This window comes from Coregonus lavaretus (assembly GCF_964263955.1).
Source record: "Coregonus lavaretus genome assembly, chromosome: 3".
Taxonomy (NCBI): domain Eukaryota; kingdom Metazoa; phylum Chordata; class Actinopteri; order Salmoniformes; family Salmonidae; genus Coregonus; species Coregonus lavaretus.
The window spans coordinates 16,953,984-16,968,722 of NC_139990.1; the positions used below are offsets into that span (position 1 = coordinate 16,953,984).

A 14,739-nucleotide genomic window follows, 5' to 3' on the forward strand; every position below is an offset into this window, starting at 1 on the left:
CCTCTGCCCAGTACACTTCTGTGAACCTTAGTCATTGTTCTAGCCGGCTACCACTCGGTACTCTACCCTGCACCTTAGAGCCTGCTGCCCTATGTACATAGTCATTGAACACTGTTCACCTTAATAATGTTTACATACTGTTTCACCTACGTTATATGTATACTGAACCAAAATATAAACGCAACATGCAACAATTTCAACGATTTTACTGAGTTACAGTTCATATAAGGAAATAAGTAAATTGAAATAAATGCATTAGACCCTAATCTATGGATTTCACATGACTGGAAATACAGATATGCATCTGTTGGTCACAGATACTTAAAAAAAAAAAAAAGGAAGGGGCGAGTCAGTATCTGGTGTGACCACCATTTGGCTCATACACCTCATACATGCGACACATCTCCTTCGCATAGAGTTGATCAGGCTGTTGATTCTGGCCTTTGGAATGTTGTCCCACTCCTCTTCAATGGCTGTGCGAAGTTACTGGATGTTGTTGGGAACTGGAACACGCTGTCGTACACGTCGATGCAGAGCATCCCAACCATGCACAATGGGTGATATGTCTGGTGAGTATGCAGGCCATGGAAGAACTGGGACATTTTCAGCTTCCAGGAATTGTGTACAGATCCTTACAACATGGGGCTGTGCATTATCATGCTTAAAGATGAGGTGATGGCGTCGGATGAATGGCACAACAATGGGCCTCATGATCTCGTCACTGTATCAAATTGCCGTCGATAAAATGCATTTGTGTTCGTTGTCCGTAGTTTAGGCCTGCCCATATCATAACCCCACCGCAACCATGGGGCACTCTGTTCACAACATTGACATCAGCAAAACGCTCGCCAACATGACGCCATACACGTGGGCTGCGGTTGTGAGGCCGGTTGGACGTACTGCCAAATGGTAGAGAAATTAACAAATTATCTGGCAACAGCGCTGGTGGACATTCCTGCAGTCAGCATGCCAGTTGCACGCTCCCTAAACTTGAGACATCTGTGATGTGTGACAAAACTGCACATTTTAGAGTGCCCTTTTATTGTCCCCAGCACAAGCTTCTTGATATGCCACACCTGTCAATTGGATGGATTTTCTTGGCAAAGGAGAAATGCTCACTAACAGGGTCCCCTGTAGCTCAGTTGGTAGAGCATGGCGCTTGCTACGCCAGGGTTGTGGGTTCGTTTCCCACGGGGGGCCAGTATGAAAATTTATGCACTCACTAACTGTAAGTCGCTCTGGATGAGAGCGTCTGCTAAATGACTAAAATGTAAATGTAAATGGATGTAAACAAATGTGTGCACAAAATTTGAGAGTAATTAGCTTTTTGTGTGTATGGAAATTATTTTATTTCAGCTCATGAAACATGGGACCAACACTTTAAATGTTGCCTTTATATTTTTGTTCAGTGTATATACTGTATTTTAGTCATGGCTCATCCTATATAACTTTATTTTTTGTGTATACATTTTTTTTATTGCTAAGGAATACTGCACTGTTGGAGCTTGAAACACAAGCATTTCTCTGCACCTGCAATAACATCTGCAAATCCAATAAACGTTTATTTTATTTTATTTGACACACACACACAGGCTGCTACCCATGGCAGCTCAGCCAAAACCCCATGGTGTAGCCTCAGAGGGGGAACACCGCATGGAGCTCTACATGATCTAATCAGGCCTGTTAATTGCACAGCAGTGCCATGGATCATACTACAAAAGCCTTTTAGTGAGAGCTCAGTTGTCACTTGTTGGCAGCCATTGTGTCCTAATTGCTTTAGGAACAACTGTATAGTATTATTAGGGCACAAACAGATTGATGGAGATATATGTATCAAAGATTTTAAATCCTACATTTACATACAGTATCTCTATGGGTTTGAAGTTCTGGTTTGAGTGTTGCCATCTAAACTAAAGGACACTGACATTTGGTGCAAAAAGTATTAATTTTCTGTTTATTTTAATAATAATAATAATAATAATAATAATAATAATAATAATAATAATAATATGTAATTTAGCTTTTATCCAAAGAGACTTAGTCTTGTGTGCATACATGGGTTAGCCATGCTCTACCAACTGAGCTACAGAGGACCATTATTCTCAAGGTCATGCTGAAAGAGGGATTAATAAGGAATACAATGGTTGATGGGATGTCGTTTTTCATTCTTGTTCAAACTGATTCATGTAGCCAGTATCAGTTATTTTTCTTTGTAAGATGAATCACTTGCTGAAGTAGGCCTGTTATACCTGATTGGGGTTTGACTCAAAACAATTCACCAACTCGGCCGTGTAGAGATTGTAGACCTAGTTACATTTTGATTAAGCATTCTTGCATCAGATGAAGTGTGAAAAGACATTGTGTGACTGTGGCGTCGTCATGCTACCTCTCCCTGTCCTAGTGAATCATTGGACCAGGCAGACTGTGTTGCTACCAGGTGTATTTCCTATTTGGACCAGGCAGACTGACTGTGTTGCTACGAGGTGGATTTCCTATTTTTGATGTCTCCACTCAGTCTTCTTTGCCATCCCAATCATGACAGCTCTCTCTCTCCTTCTCATGGACCAAGCTACCCAATGGACTGACACGCTGAGAAAAAATAGAAAAATATTTTGTTTTGTCAGCAATGTTTTCTCCGAAGATCTGTCTAAGGCCGTAGTGTGTGTGTGTGTGTGTGTGTGAGACCATACAGTACATAGTGTATCTAGCTAGCTGTCCTTGTTAGGTCTGCTTCCCCAGGCAGAACCCCTCTGTCTACAGGTAGATGAAGGATGCCTGCTCGAACAAGGAGAGGAGGCAGCTTCGGAGGAAGTTGTGACAGTCATGAACAGTCAAAATCATGTTTTTCATGAAATTTGATGATATTTGAAGGAAACAATATCAAAGTACAATGTCCAAAGTATGAAAAAATTACTGTTGCATCTACATCGATGAAGTTACTGCTCCCCTCCCCCATGTCAAACACTTGGATTCATTTTAATTCACCAATGGTAACATGATATTCTCTTACCTAATTTTAACAAGTACCACCTTGTAACCGACATCGGAGAAGATGTGTTTGCAGAGGGGAGTGGTTTATGTAGCTAGATAGCTACTCTACTGGTGCCAAAATTTGAATGTAGGGTGTCAGCAAGTTTAATTAAAAGTTTACCCTATTCATCTATGGCAAATATACTTATGTTTCCATTTTCATCTGTGTCTGGTGTTAGCTAGTTACTGGCTAGCTAGGTCTTCAGCCAGCATGGAACAAAATGGGGGGAAGGGTTGTTCAAAACTCTGATACAGTTGTCATGTCAACACATCCGTCAGTGCTGCTGTGAACCACATCACAAGAGACATGCCAAACGGGAGATGTACAATTTTGTTTTTTTGTATCATTGATGCAATTTCAATGTTTGAGTTGCTTTGTGTATCACCAAATTTGCTTGAGATGATTTTACTGCAATACTGCTCACTGCATACAAGTTGCTTGACATAGGCGTTTCAAAGAGCTGTCAGTCAAGGCGAGCTCATGAATATAAGCTCCCTGCCCACTCAGCCTGTCTTTTAAACTTCATGGTAGTTGGCGATGAGAGAAAGTCATTTTCAGAATAACTGTTCAGGACCTTTAAAGGGGTCACCAGAGCAGAGAGACGGACAGACCAGTCCTGGTGTTATCCTCTTCTGACCCGGCCACTCTCTAGTGGACCTACTTCATCATATACTGCTAGTTGTCCTGGCAACTCTGTCCTCTGCTCCTCTACAGGGCGTCTGTGTTTGCCCTAGCTCCCAGTGTGCCTCCCTTCCTCCCCTGTCTCCCTCCCTCCCTCACTCCATTCTCAGTATTCACTATGAGAAATAAATTAATAAAAGATGGCGTCAGTTCTTCACAATAAGGAAGAGGCATCTGTAGAAAAGCGAACCAAATTTCTTCTGTCTATGCCTCAGCAGCCAACTAATATGAGAGAGAGAAAAGTGGTTGAGCCAAGAATTTATGGATGAGTTGCAGTTCCACCTTCTGTCCACAGGGGGCAGTAGAGACAGTGTGAACAGGGTTGTAGTCAGTCTGCCTGCTTCGACTAAACTGATTTTAGTGGTATACTGGCAGGCTATATATAGCTTAATGGAGTGTGTATTAATTATAAGTGAATGTCACTCGACTGTTTCTATGCACCTTCTCTCCGGCCCCATGTCTTACGCACCGACTGTATAAGACCTGGGGCAGCTGTGTGTAGGTCTGTAGGACATGGACCAGCTGGAGTGACAGTGATGGAAGAAGGGCTGTCGGTATGAAAGGCCGATCAGCGATCGATTCATCAGGGATGAAAACAATGCAGTTTTCTGTTCCTCACCAACAGGGTGTTGAGGGTTCACTAGCTCTGCTCTATGTTTTTGGTGCTCTACAGTTAGATATTGCTTCACTCTTAGAAGCACTCATTCATTCAAGTTGATGTTAGGCTGAACTCTGCATGCTCGCTCTGTGTTAGCATGATAGAGAAATGATGGTCTGTATCTCAGCTGTCTCAGACATCTAGAAAATAGAGAGAGTGTGAGTTAGAGATGGAAGCAACAGGAAAAACGAAACCATTTGGGAAACTAGCTATTGAAATTGATATTTTTTCATGTTTTTTTTCTGAAGCGGCTCCGCTGTGGTCTACAGTCTACATGTATTTATTATTTCTGGTGTAGAAACAGCTCTGTAGTGTTATGATTTAACTGGATAGAACCCAAATGCAGACAAGTACACCAAGCCAGAGAAGTTTTAACAGGTTTATTATAATGTTCAATAGTCCAGGTTTCCAATAAATGGGGAAGAGCAAGTCCAGGTTACAGGGAGGGTAACAGATCCAGGTCAGGGCAGGTGTGGTACCGTAATGTCCTAGTGTCCGTGGTGAGTCCAAAGGAGAGGTCCGATAGTGGAGAGCAGGATGGTGGTGGCAGGAGTGAAGCGGAGGCAGGAGTCAGGTTCCAAATATCTGTGGCACAGGAGAAAAAGTAAATAGACAGGCCAAAAACACAAGAGCGAAAACAGACAGGTTGAGTCGGCAGCGAGACTAACATGGTTGTCTTGACTATGATCTGACGATGAGTGGCAAGTTTGACCGGGTCTTAAAGGGCTGAGGTGATTATGGTGAATGAGCTGCAGCTGGAACCCTGACTCCCGCACACCAGACTTCACTCCTGCAATCAAGGACAAACAGAGGGGAGGGGAAGAGCAGAGAGAGAGCTACCTAGCAGCAGTAGGCCTAACAGTACCCCCCCCCCTCTACGGACGCCACCTGGCGGCCGACAGGGTTTATCGGGATGTGACCGATGAAATTCACGGACCAGAGCAGGATCCACAATGAAGCTCCTGGGCACCCAGGAACGTTCCTCAGGACCATAACCCTCCCAATCCACCAGGTACTGGAAACCACGACCTCGGCGGCGAACATCCAGAAGTCTCCGGACAGTGTAGACCGGACCCCCACCCACGATCATGGGCGGAGGAGGGGGACGAGAGGGCGGGCACAGAGGGCTAACCGACACAGGCTTGATCTGGGATACATGAAAAGTGGAATGAACCCGTAGGGAGGCAGGAAGCTGTAGCTTAACCGCGCAGGGGTTAACAATAGATAGTATCTTGAACGGTCCTATAAAACGCGGCGCCATCTTCTTAGATTCTACTTTCAATGGAAGATCACGTGACTTAAGCCATACCTCTTGACCAGGAGAGTAACCGGGAGCCTGGGACCGGTGACGGTTGGCTTGCCTCTGCATGTACGCCGAAGCTCGGGACAGAGCTACCCTGGCCTTCCTCCAGACCTTGAAGCAGCGGCGCATGTGGGACTGCACCGAGGGTACCGCCAGTTCCCTCTCTTGAGAAGGGAACAGGGGAGGTTGATAACCCAGAGCACACAGAAAGGGAGACAAACCAGAGGAAGCGTTAGTCAAGGTGTTATGAGCATATTCCACCCAGGGGAGCATGGAGCTCCAAGACCCAGGGTTAGACCCTGTGACACAGCGAAGAGCGGTCTCCATCTCCTGGTTCGCTCTCTCGGCTTGCCCGTTGGTCTGGGGGTGATATCCAGAGGACAGGCTGGATGTGATGCCCAAAGCTTTACAGAAAGCTTTCCATACCTGGGAGACAAACTGGGGACCCCTGTCGGAGACAATATCAGTGGGCAGACCATGAGAGCGGAACACATGTTCAACCAAAATATCAGCCGTCTCTCTGGCAGTGGGCAGTTTAGGTAGGGCCAAAAAATGAGCAAACTTAGAAAAACGATCAATCACAGTAAGAATGACAGTCTTTCCAGACGAGGGGGGAAGTCCAGTGACAAAATCCAAAGCAATGTGGGACCAGGGCCGGCTGGGTATAGGCAGAGGTCGTAGATGACCAGCGCTGGCCTGGGTGGAGTTCTTACTTCGTGCACAGACCGTACAAGCAGCAATGAAGGCTCGAGTGTCCTCCTCCATCCTGGGCCACCAGAACTTCCGTCGCACAAAGTCAAGGGTCCGAGTAACTCCAGGGTGACAGGTAAGGGGAGACGAGTGAGCCCACTGAAGTACCTGGGAGCGAACAGACTCAGGGACAAACAACCGGTTAGGAGGACCGCTCCCAGGGTCAGCTTGATGATGTTGAGCCTGTCTAACAATCCCTTCGATGTCACATGTAATGGCTGCAATACTGCAGGTAGGAGGCAAGATGGGTTCAGGGTTACTACCAGTATCAACAGCAGAATGAACACGAGACAGGGCGTCAGGCTTGACGTTGCGTGACCCAGGACGGTAAGACAGAGAAAAATTGAATCTCCCAAAAAATAGTGCCCACCTGGCTTGACGGGGATTGAGCTGCTTAGCTGACTGGATGTATGCCAGATTCTTGTGATCCGTCCAAACGATGAAGGGTTGTTCCGCCCCCTCCAACCAATGCCGCCACTCCTCGAGAGCCAGCTTAACGGCGAGCAGTTCACGATTGCCAACATCATAATTCCTTTCTGCCTGAGAAAGCTTCCGTGAAAGAAAAGCACAGGGATGCAGCTTGTTATCTTCAGGAAAACGTTGTGACAAAACCGCACCTACCCCAGAGTCGGATGCATCCACCTCCACGACAAACTGGCGGTCTGGGTCCGGCTGCATCAGAATGGGAGCCGAGGCGAAGCGATGTTTCAGTTCTTCGAACGCTGATTCGGCCCCTTCATTCCAAGCGAACGGTAGTGAGATGGAGGTGAGAGCGGTGAGTGGTGCCGCAATGCGGCTGTAGTCCTTGATGAACCTCCTGTAGAAGTTCGCAAACCCCAGGAATCGTTGAAGTTGTTTGCGGGTGGAGGGGGCTGGCCAGTCCGTGACTGCAGAGATCTTAGCTGGGTCCATCCGCAACTCCCCCTGAGCGATTATGTAACCCAAAAAAGAGGTCTCAGACACATGAAATTCACATTTCTCCATCTTCACAAATAGTTTGTTCTCCAACAACCTTTGCAACACCTGGCGCACATGTAGTTCATGTTCCTGGGAGGACTCTGAGAAAATCAGGATATCATCCAGATAGACAAAAACAAAACGATTCAACATGTCCCGAAGGACATCATTCACGAGTGCCTGAAAAACAGCAGGGGCATTAGACAAACCAAAAGGCATGACCAGATACTCAAAATGTCCCAAGGGTGTGTTGAAGGCAGTCTTCCATTCATCACCTTTACGAATGCGCACCAGGTGATACGCATTTCGTAGATCCAGTTTCGTAAAGATGGTAGCACCATGAAGGAGGGGAAAAGCAGAATTAATCAAAGGCAGAGAATACTTGTTCTTAATGGTGATGTTGTTAAGTCCACGGTAATCAATACAGGGTCTGAGGGTCTTATCCTTTTTAGCAACAAAAAAGAATCCCGCTCCTACCGGTGACGAGGAAGGACGAATAATACCTGCCCCCAAGGAGTCCCGAATGTAGTTCTCCATAGCCTCCGTCTCCGGGCGGGAGAGATTGTACAGGCGACTGCTGGGGAGCGGGGCTCCTGGCTGGAGGTCAATGGCGCAGTTGTAAGGCCGGTGAGGAGGAAGGGAAGTAGCTCTGTGTTTGCAGAAAACGGATGCCAGGTCATGATACACATCAGGGACAGCAGAAAGATCCATGGACTCCAGTGGAGGTTGAGGCACAGTACTGGCAGGAGTCTGAGCAGAACACAAGCAATTCACATGACAAAATGTGCTCCATGAAACAATTCTACCTGTCACCCAATCAATGTGTGGATTGTGTCTTATGAGCCAGGGGATACCAAGGACCAGGGGGGTCTGTGGGCAGTCGATAATATGGAATTGAATGTTCTCCTGATGATTTCCCGACACTCTAAGACAAACAGGAACAGTCTGATGGGTAATACGGGTCAACAATTGTCCATTTAGACCCTTAGCCTGCAGCGGACAGTCCATAGGAACAGTCTCCAAATCCATTTGTTGAGCCCACTCTCTATCCAAAAAGCTTTCGTCGGCACCAGAGTCAACCAGCGCACTAACAGAGAAATTCTGGGACTGCCACTGGAGGGATGCCTGGAGCAGAATGCGGGGAGAAGAGGAAGAATCCGCTGCTCGGCTCACCAAAACTTCTCCCATTAATGATGAGCCGGCCCTTTTCCCGGACGAACTGGGCAGGAAGGAACGAAATGACCAGCCTCTCCACAATACAGGCAGACCCGAGCCTGAATACGACGTGCACGCTCCTCTGAGGACAACCGTGCACGACCCACCTCCATGGCTTCGGGTTCAGTGCTCCTCGTATCGACTCGGGAAGACCCGGCTTTCTCCATAGGGAAGATGCGGGGAAGAGTTTGTTGACGATAGACAGGTTGCTTGGAACTAACACTCCTCTCCCGGCGGCGCTCCCGAATCCGATTATCCAACCTGATGGTGAGTGAAATAAGATTATCCAGCGTAGGCGATTCATCATATGACACCAATTCATCTTTAAAGTCTCAGACAAAGCATTGATGAACACTCCTTGTAATGCCTCGTCATTCCAACCACTCACTGCCGCTAAAGTCCGAAACTCCACTGCCATCTCCGCCACACTGCGAGCCCCCTGCTGAAGAGAAAACAACCGTTTCGCAGCCTCCTTGCCTCGTACGGGGTGGTCAAAAACCTTCCTCATCTCAGTGGTGAAGGCAACGTAAGCGTTGCAAATGTCCGACTGACTCTCCCAGACCGCAGATCCCCAGGCACGAGCGGAACCGCTAGTAGAGTTGATAAGGTAGGCAATACGGGCTCTTTCTGAGGCGTAGGTGAGAGGCTGTTGTTCAAACACTAACGAGCATTGAGTCAAAAAATCGCCACAGGTTCCCATGTTCCCGTCATAGCGCTCTGGAGCAGGAACAAAGGGCTCTCTGATCTGGGCTGAAGGGGTAGTAAGGGCAGACACTTGATTGGTGAGTAATTGAACCTGATTAAGCAGCACCTGACTGTCCTCAGCAATCGTCTTAAACAGGGTATCATGTTGGCCAAGTAAAATGCCCTGGTTGGCTATGGCAGTCCAAATTTGAGTGCACTCTGGTGTGGTATCCGAGCTACTGTCTGCTGGGTTCATATTGGTCAGATCATACTGTTATGATTTAACTGGATAGAACCCAAATGCAGACAAGTACACCAAGCCAGAGAAGTTTTAACAGGTTTATTATAATGTTCAATAGTCCAGGTTTCCAATAAATGGGGAAGAGCAAGTCCAGGTTACAGGGAGGGTAACAGATCCAGGTCAGGGCAGGTGTGGTACCGTAATGTCCTAGTGTCCGTGGTGAGTCCAAAGGAGAGGTCCGATAGTGGAGAGCAGGATGGTGGTGGCAGGAGTGAAGCGGAGGCAGGAGTCAGGTTCCAAATATCTGTGGCACAGGAGAAAAAGTAAATAGACAGGCCAAAAACACAAGAGCGAAAACAGACAGGTTGAGTCGGCAGCGAGACTAACATGGTTGTCTTGACTATGATCTGACGATGAGTGGCAAGTTTGACCGGGTCTTAAAGGGCTGAGGTGATTATGGTGAATGAGCTGCAGCTGGAACCCTGACTCCCGCACACCAGACTTCACTCCTGCAATCAAGGACAAACAGAGGGGAGGGGAAGAGCAGAGAGAGAGCTACCTAGCAGCAGTAGGCCTAACATGTAGTACTTCAGTCAGACAGAGAGATCTCCCAGCCCAGCCGTCGATGAATAGCGTGATTGTGTCTTTTTGTATTAATGATGATACCAGGGCTAACATCGCTAGTTCCAACTCTCGTTGACTAGCCTACGTGTTGAATAATGCAGTCTAGGTGTCAACATGGGGAGATTAATAGCTTTGTTTTTCCCCTTATCTCCTCCAGTCTCTCCATCTCTTTCTCTCTCTCCATCCCTTTGTCTTTAGCCATCCCTTTCTCTCTCTCCATCCCTTTCTCTTTAGCCATCTTTCATTCCCCTTCTCTATATTCATCTCTCCTTCTCTCCATCCATCTCTCTCTGCCGCACAGTTGGTGCCTCTCGCTCCCTCCCTTCCTCCCCTCTCACTCTTTCTCTCCCTCTTTCCCCCTCTCTCTCGCCCTCCCTCCATTAATTCACGCAGTGTAGTCTCTACTTCTATGAATATTTCAGGCGCTGTCATTAAGACAATCTATATTTCATGGCCCCCCTACCTTGTTTCCTACGTTGAGTCTGTGAAGTGCATTATACATTTCATGGGATGTACCTTACTAGGCTCTAATGATCTAGTCTAGTGCACTTACCTTTCTTACTCGTGTACCTGCAGAGTAGTTTATTTCACCCCCAAAACTTGGATGTTTGGCGATCACAAATCTTCTGAATTATGTGTGTTAGGATTACACAATAATTCCACTTACTCCTGAGATTCTACACAAACTCCGTTTTTTACTATGACACCCAGCATGCCCATGTCCGTGTTCAGCTCAGTAAAATTGTCCACCATTTATATTTGATGATACCTACATGCCCAATTGCTAAAGTACATCCATTTTGAGCTATTAGGGCCTTGTCATTCACAGGGATTTCAGCTACAGAGAGATTCTCACATCAACTTTTGCACCTGTCAAGAATACTAAACCACTAAGTTTGGTACGGTACATTTATAGCTTTGGAGGTTCTGTTTGTTTTCCTTCAATAAGTGTATCTGTCTCTGCTTGCTTATTCCCTACAAAAGTGGTCAAAAGTAGTGTACTACTTTTATATATGGGTCTAAGGCACTGCATCTCAGTGCTTGAGGCGTCACTACAGACCCTGGTTTAATTCCAGGCTGTATCACAACCGGCCGTGATTGGGAGTCCCATAGGGCGGCGCACAATTGTCCCAGCGTCGTCCGGGTTTGGCCGGTGTAGGCCGTCATTGTAAATAAGAATTTGTTCTTAACTGACTTGCCTAGTTAAATAAAGGTTAAATAAAATAAATAATAGGGTGCCATTTGGGACGTAGCCTTTGTGTCCAGCTGCTTTGAACTGGCTCTAGCTGTGTCCAGGCAGCCGTATGGTGGCTGGCCCTGGTCCCTGGCCTTGGCCTCAGCCCCGCTCTAAGCAGGTTGCCTGGTGTTCAGACTCAACCAACTCTAGCATGCTGTAGCTGTCTGGCTTAGAGGTGCTTTTCCTGCTGTCTCTCTCTCTGCTCTCTCTCTCTTTGCTCTCTCTCTCTCTCTCTCTTTGCTCTCTCTCTCTCTCTCTCTGCTCTCTCTCTTTGCTCTCTCTCTGCTCTCTCTCTCTCTCTCTGCTCTCTCTACCTCTGTCTGCTCTCTCTCTCTCTCTCTTCTCTTTCTGTCTCTCTATCTCGCCTGGCTCAGCATGCCGCAATACATAGACATAGCTTTCATATGCGGGGTAATGCGGCGAATGCCCATAACATTGCCAGCCCAGTCAGCCCTAAATAATTCCTGGAAAATGTGCTGAATTCAGCTAAGCTGTTGGAAGTGTTTGCCCCGCAGTCTCTGTTTCTCCAAAACATTAGATATGTGTAGCATGTTGATGACCACCACCAAACATACTAAGAAATAATAATTACAACATATCCACCCTCTTTCCCACACACCTTCAGGTCATGTTCTTCCTCTCAATGGACCAGGTAAAGCTAATGGAATATCAGATTGCTGAAAGGCTTCTACCTCCATGTATATGTGAGGCCTCAGTACCTGAAGATCTAAGACCTGGATGAAACATATAAGGCTTAAGTAGTCCTGTGTAGCTCAGTTGGTAGAGCATGGCGCTTGCAACGCCAGGGTTGTGGGTTCGATTCCCACGGGGGACCAGTATGAAAATGTATGCACTCACTAACTGTAAGTCACTCTGGATAAGAGCGTCTGCTAAATGACTAAAATGTAAATGTAATAATGCTGATGTGTAATGACAGGGTCAGAGAGCAAATGTACCTATAGTCCATTCATGCATCTTTTATTCTCATCTAATAGTCAAAATGGGCCCCTGATGGGTCTCTGACCTCACACCCAGGTAACATAAATGGGTCGTTCCACCAATTCGGTGCCTTTTGAGAAGTTTAACTTGGTAAAAAAATTAATAATAATATTTCACCTACTTTTAACATTCTGTCATAAAGAGCACATGATCAACTTCATAACAAACTTGTTTTCCCGTCTCAAGAGGTTAAATAAAATAAAAATGGTATATATGCCAAGTGCCAAATACAACACAGGGTTGACCATAACAGGGTTGACTATTTATTCTTAAATCATCCAAGAATCCCCTTGTGACAAGGGGAATGGAAGCTTGTGTGCAACAGGGAGTGGCAATTGAATGCAAGCTCCACCGAATGTTTTTAAAATGTTTTTAACATTTCTAGCCTGACTATCTATGGGTAACAGGGTTGACATGTTATGTTCGACCCGTTCAGTTTTCCACCACAAAGCAGAAAATTGCCAAAAAGAGTAGAACCAGCTCACCTGATTTGACTATTAGATGTTCCAAAATATTTTAAAAGGAATAGTTTCACCATATTAAAATAAGAGTTCAGTTCACGTAACAGGGTTGACGTAAATGAATCATGAACCACATGGAATAAATAATAATCTTCAGATATGACTGTCAAAGCAACAAAATAACTAGGGCTTTACAATGATGGTGAAAATTGGAGAAATGTCGGGATTGAGTGGGTTAAAATCTTCTAGAAGCGACATGGTTGACGGAGGGACGTGTCAAAATGATGAATTAGCAAACCTTTATTCATATAAAAAAGATAATGTGGTCTATATTAAAGGGCACTTATTATTATTATTATTATTTTTATTTTTTTTACACCAAATACAAACATACACATACTAACAACAACTTACAGAGGCTCACAAACAACAACTACATCTCCTCTGCCCAGACCCGCATGTTCACACCCCCATCCTTAGTGCCTGCATTATTGTTTGCCACATGGCCTGAAACTGCACCATTTTGTTTCTCTCCGTAGCCCACGCACTTTCAATATTTCAATAATAAATCATTCGATTTTTCCATTGTGTTAATGATGGCAGATTGATTGATTTCCAAGTTTTTAGTATACATTTTTTCAAGATGAGTGATGAAGAGAATTGTCCAACCCATCGGGTATCTCACTATAGCCCCATATGCCTGTCTTGAAATATGCAGACAGACTGATTAAAAGTAAGTTTACATTGTAATACTTCTGACAGACAACTTTCTAGCTCTGCCCACAACTTCCGGACTTTATAGCCTTCCCAGAAAGCATGGATTATTGAATCATTATGACAGCCAACTTTCTGGCTCTGCCCACAACTTCCGGACTTTATAGCCTTCCCAGAAAGCATGGATTATTGAGTCATTATTAGTTTTACACTTAAGACATGACTCTGCCGTTGTGCTGTAGAATTTGTGATTTTTTTCTCTTGTATAAATAATTATATACATTATCTTATGCTGGATTAAGCATACATTTTTGTTAACTGTAATTTCATAAATTATACTCCAACTTTCCCTCCATCTTGTGCCAACATCAGTTCTTTTTAAGTCTTGGTTCCATTAGTTTATATTTTTGTATATCTTTCTTCCCTATCATATGAACATCCTTTTCTGACTCAAGTAAGATTCTCTTAAGGTTGCTCAGATGTCCAAAAGATAAAACAAATAAACAAAATTATGATATGTAACTTTGAAGTTGTATGTATTTGAAACAATATACATTGGTCAGTCCAAAATTGCTTTTTAGTTCTGTCATGGAAATAAATGTATTTCTTGTTCAAACCAAATTTAATGCGCCAAATACAACAGGTGTGGACCTTACCGTGAAATGCTTACTTACAAGCCCTTAACCAACAATGCAGTTTTAAGACATTTGAGTTAAGAAAATATTTACTAAATAAACGAAAGTAAAAAATAAATAAAAAGTTGCACAATAAATTAACAATAATGAGGCTATATACATGGAGTATTCTGAAAATATGTTTAGCAAAGGGGGCATTGAGTTTTCAATATTGGTCAGGTTTATCAGGATATCATCTGCAAATAAGTTTAGTTTATATTCATGTTTACCAATACTGATACCTGTTACGTTTGAGTCCTGTCTAATTCTTTACGCTAGCAGTTCAATTGCCAGTGCAAACAGGAGGGGGGAGGGGACATCCCTGTTTTTTTCCCCTTTCTAAAGCAGTTTCATCAGATAATGAATTATTTGTGAATAATTTTGCTTTAGGACATTTATACAACATTTTTATTAAATGTATTATTTCAGCTGGAAAGTTGAAAGCTTCCAAAGTTTTGAGTAGAAAAGGCCATTGAAGACGGTCGAAACCCTTTCTGTCATCAACAGCAT

At 44.8% G+C, this 14,739-nt stretch overlaps 1 protein-coding gene and 2 long non-coding RNA genes across 3 annotated transcripts in view; 1 reads left to right on the forward strand and 2 right to left on the reverse strand.

Annotated features, from left to right (window-relative positions):
• The window catches only part of trappc9 (trafficking protein particle complex subunit 9), a 321,620-nt gene that overhangs the window by 87,173 nt on the left and 219,708 nt on the right, over window positions 1-14,739 (forward strand). The gene's annotated exons all lie outside the window — the stretch shown is intronic.
• Window positions 4,736-5,229, reverse strand: LOC311114698. The gene is made up of 2 exons (XR_014611140.1): window positions 5,039-5,229; window positions 4,736-4,955 (listed from the first exon to the last, which is right to left on the reverse strand). It is a non-coding gene; the product is annotated as an uncharacterized lncRNA (long non-coding RNA).
• LOC311106455 lies at window positions 9,605-10,088 on the reverse strand. Its single transcript, XR_014610330.1, has 2 exons — window positions 9,908-10,088; window positions 9,605-9,824 (listed from the first exon to the last, which is right to left on the reverse strand). It is a non-coding gene; the product is annotated as an uncharacterized lncRNA (long non-coding RNA).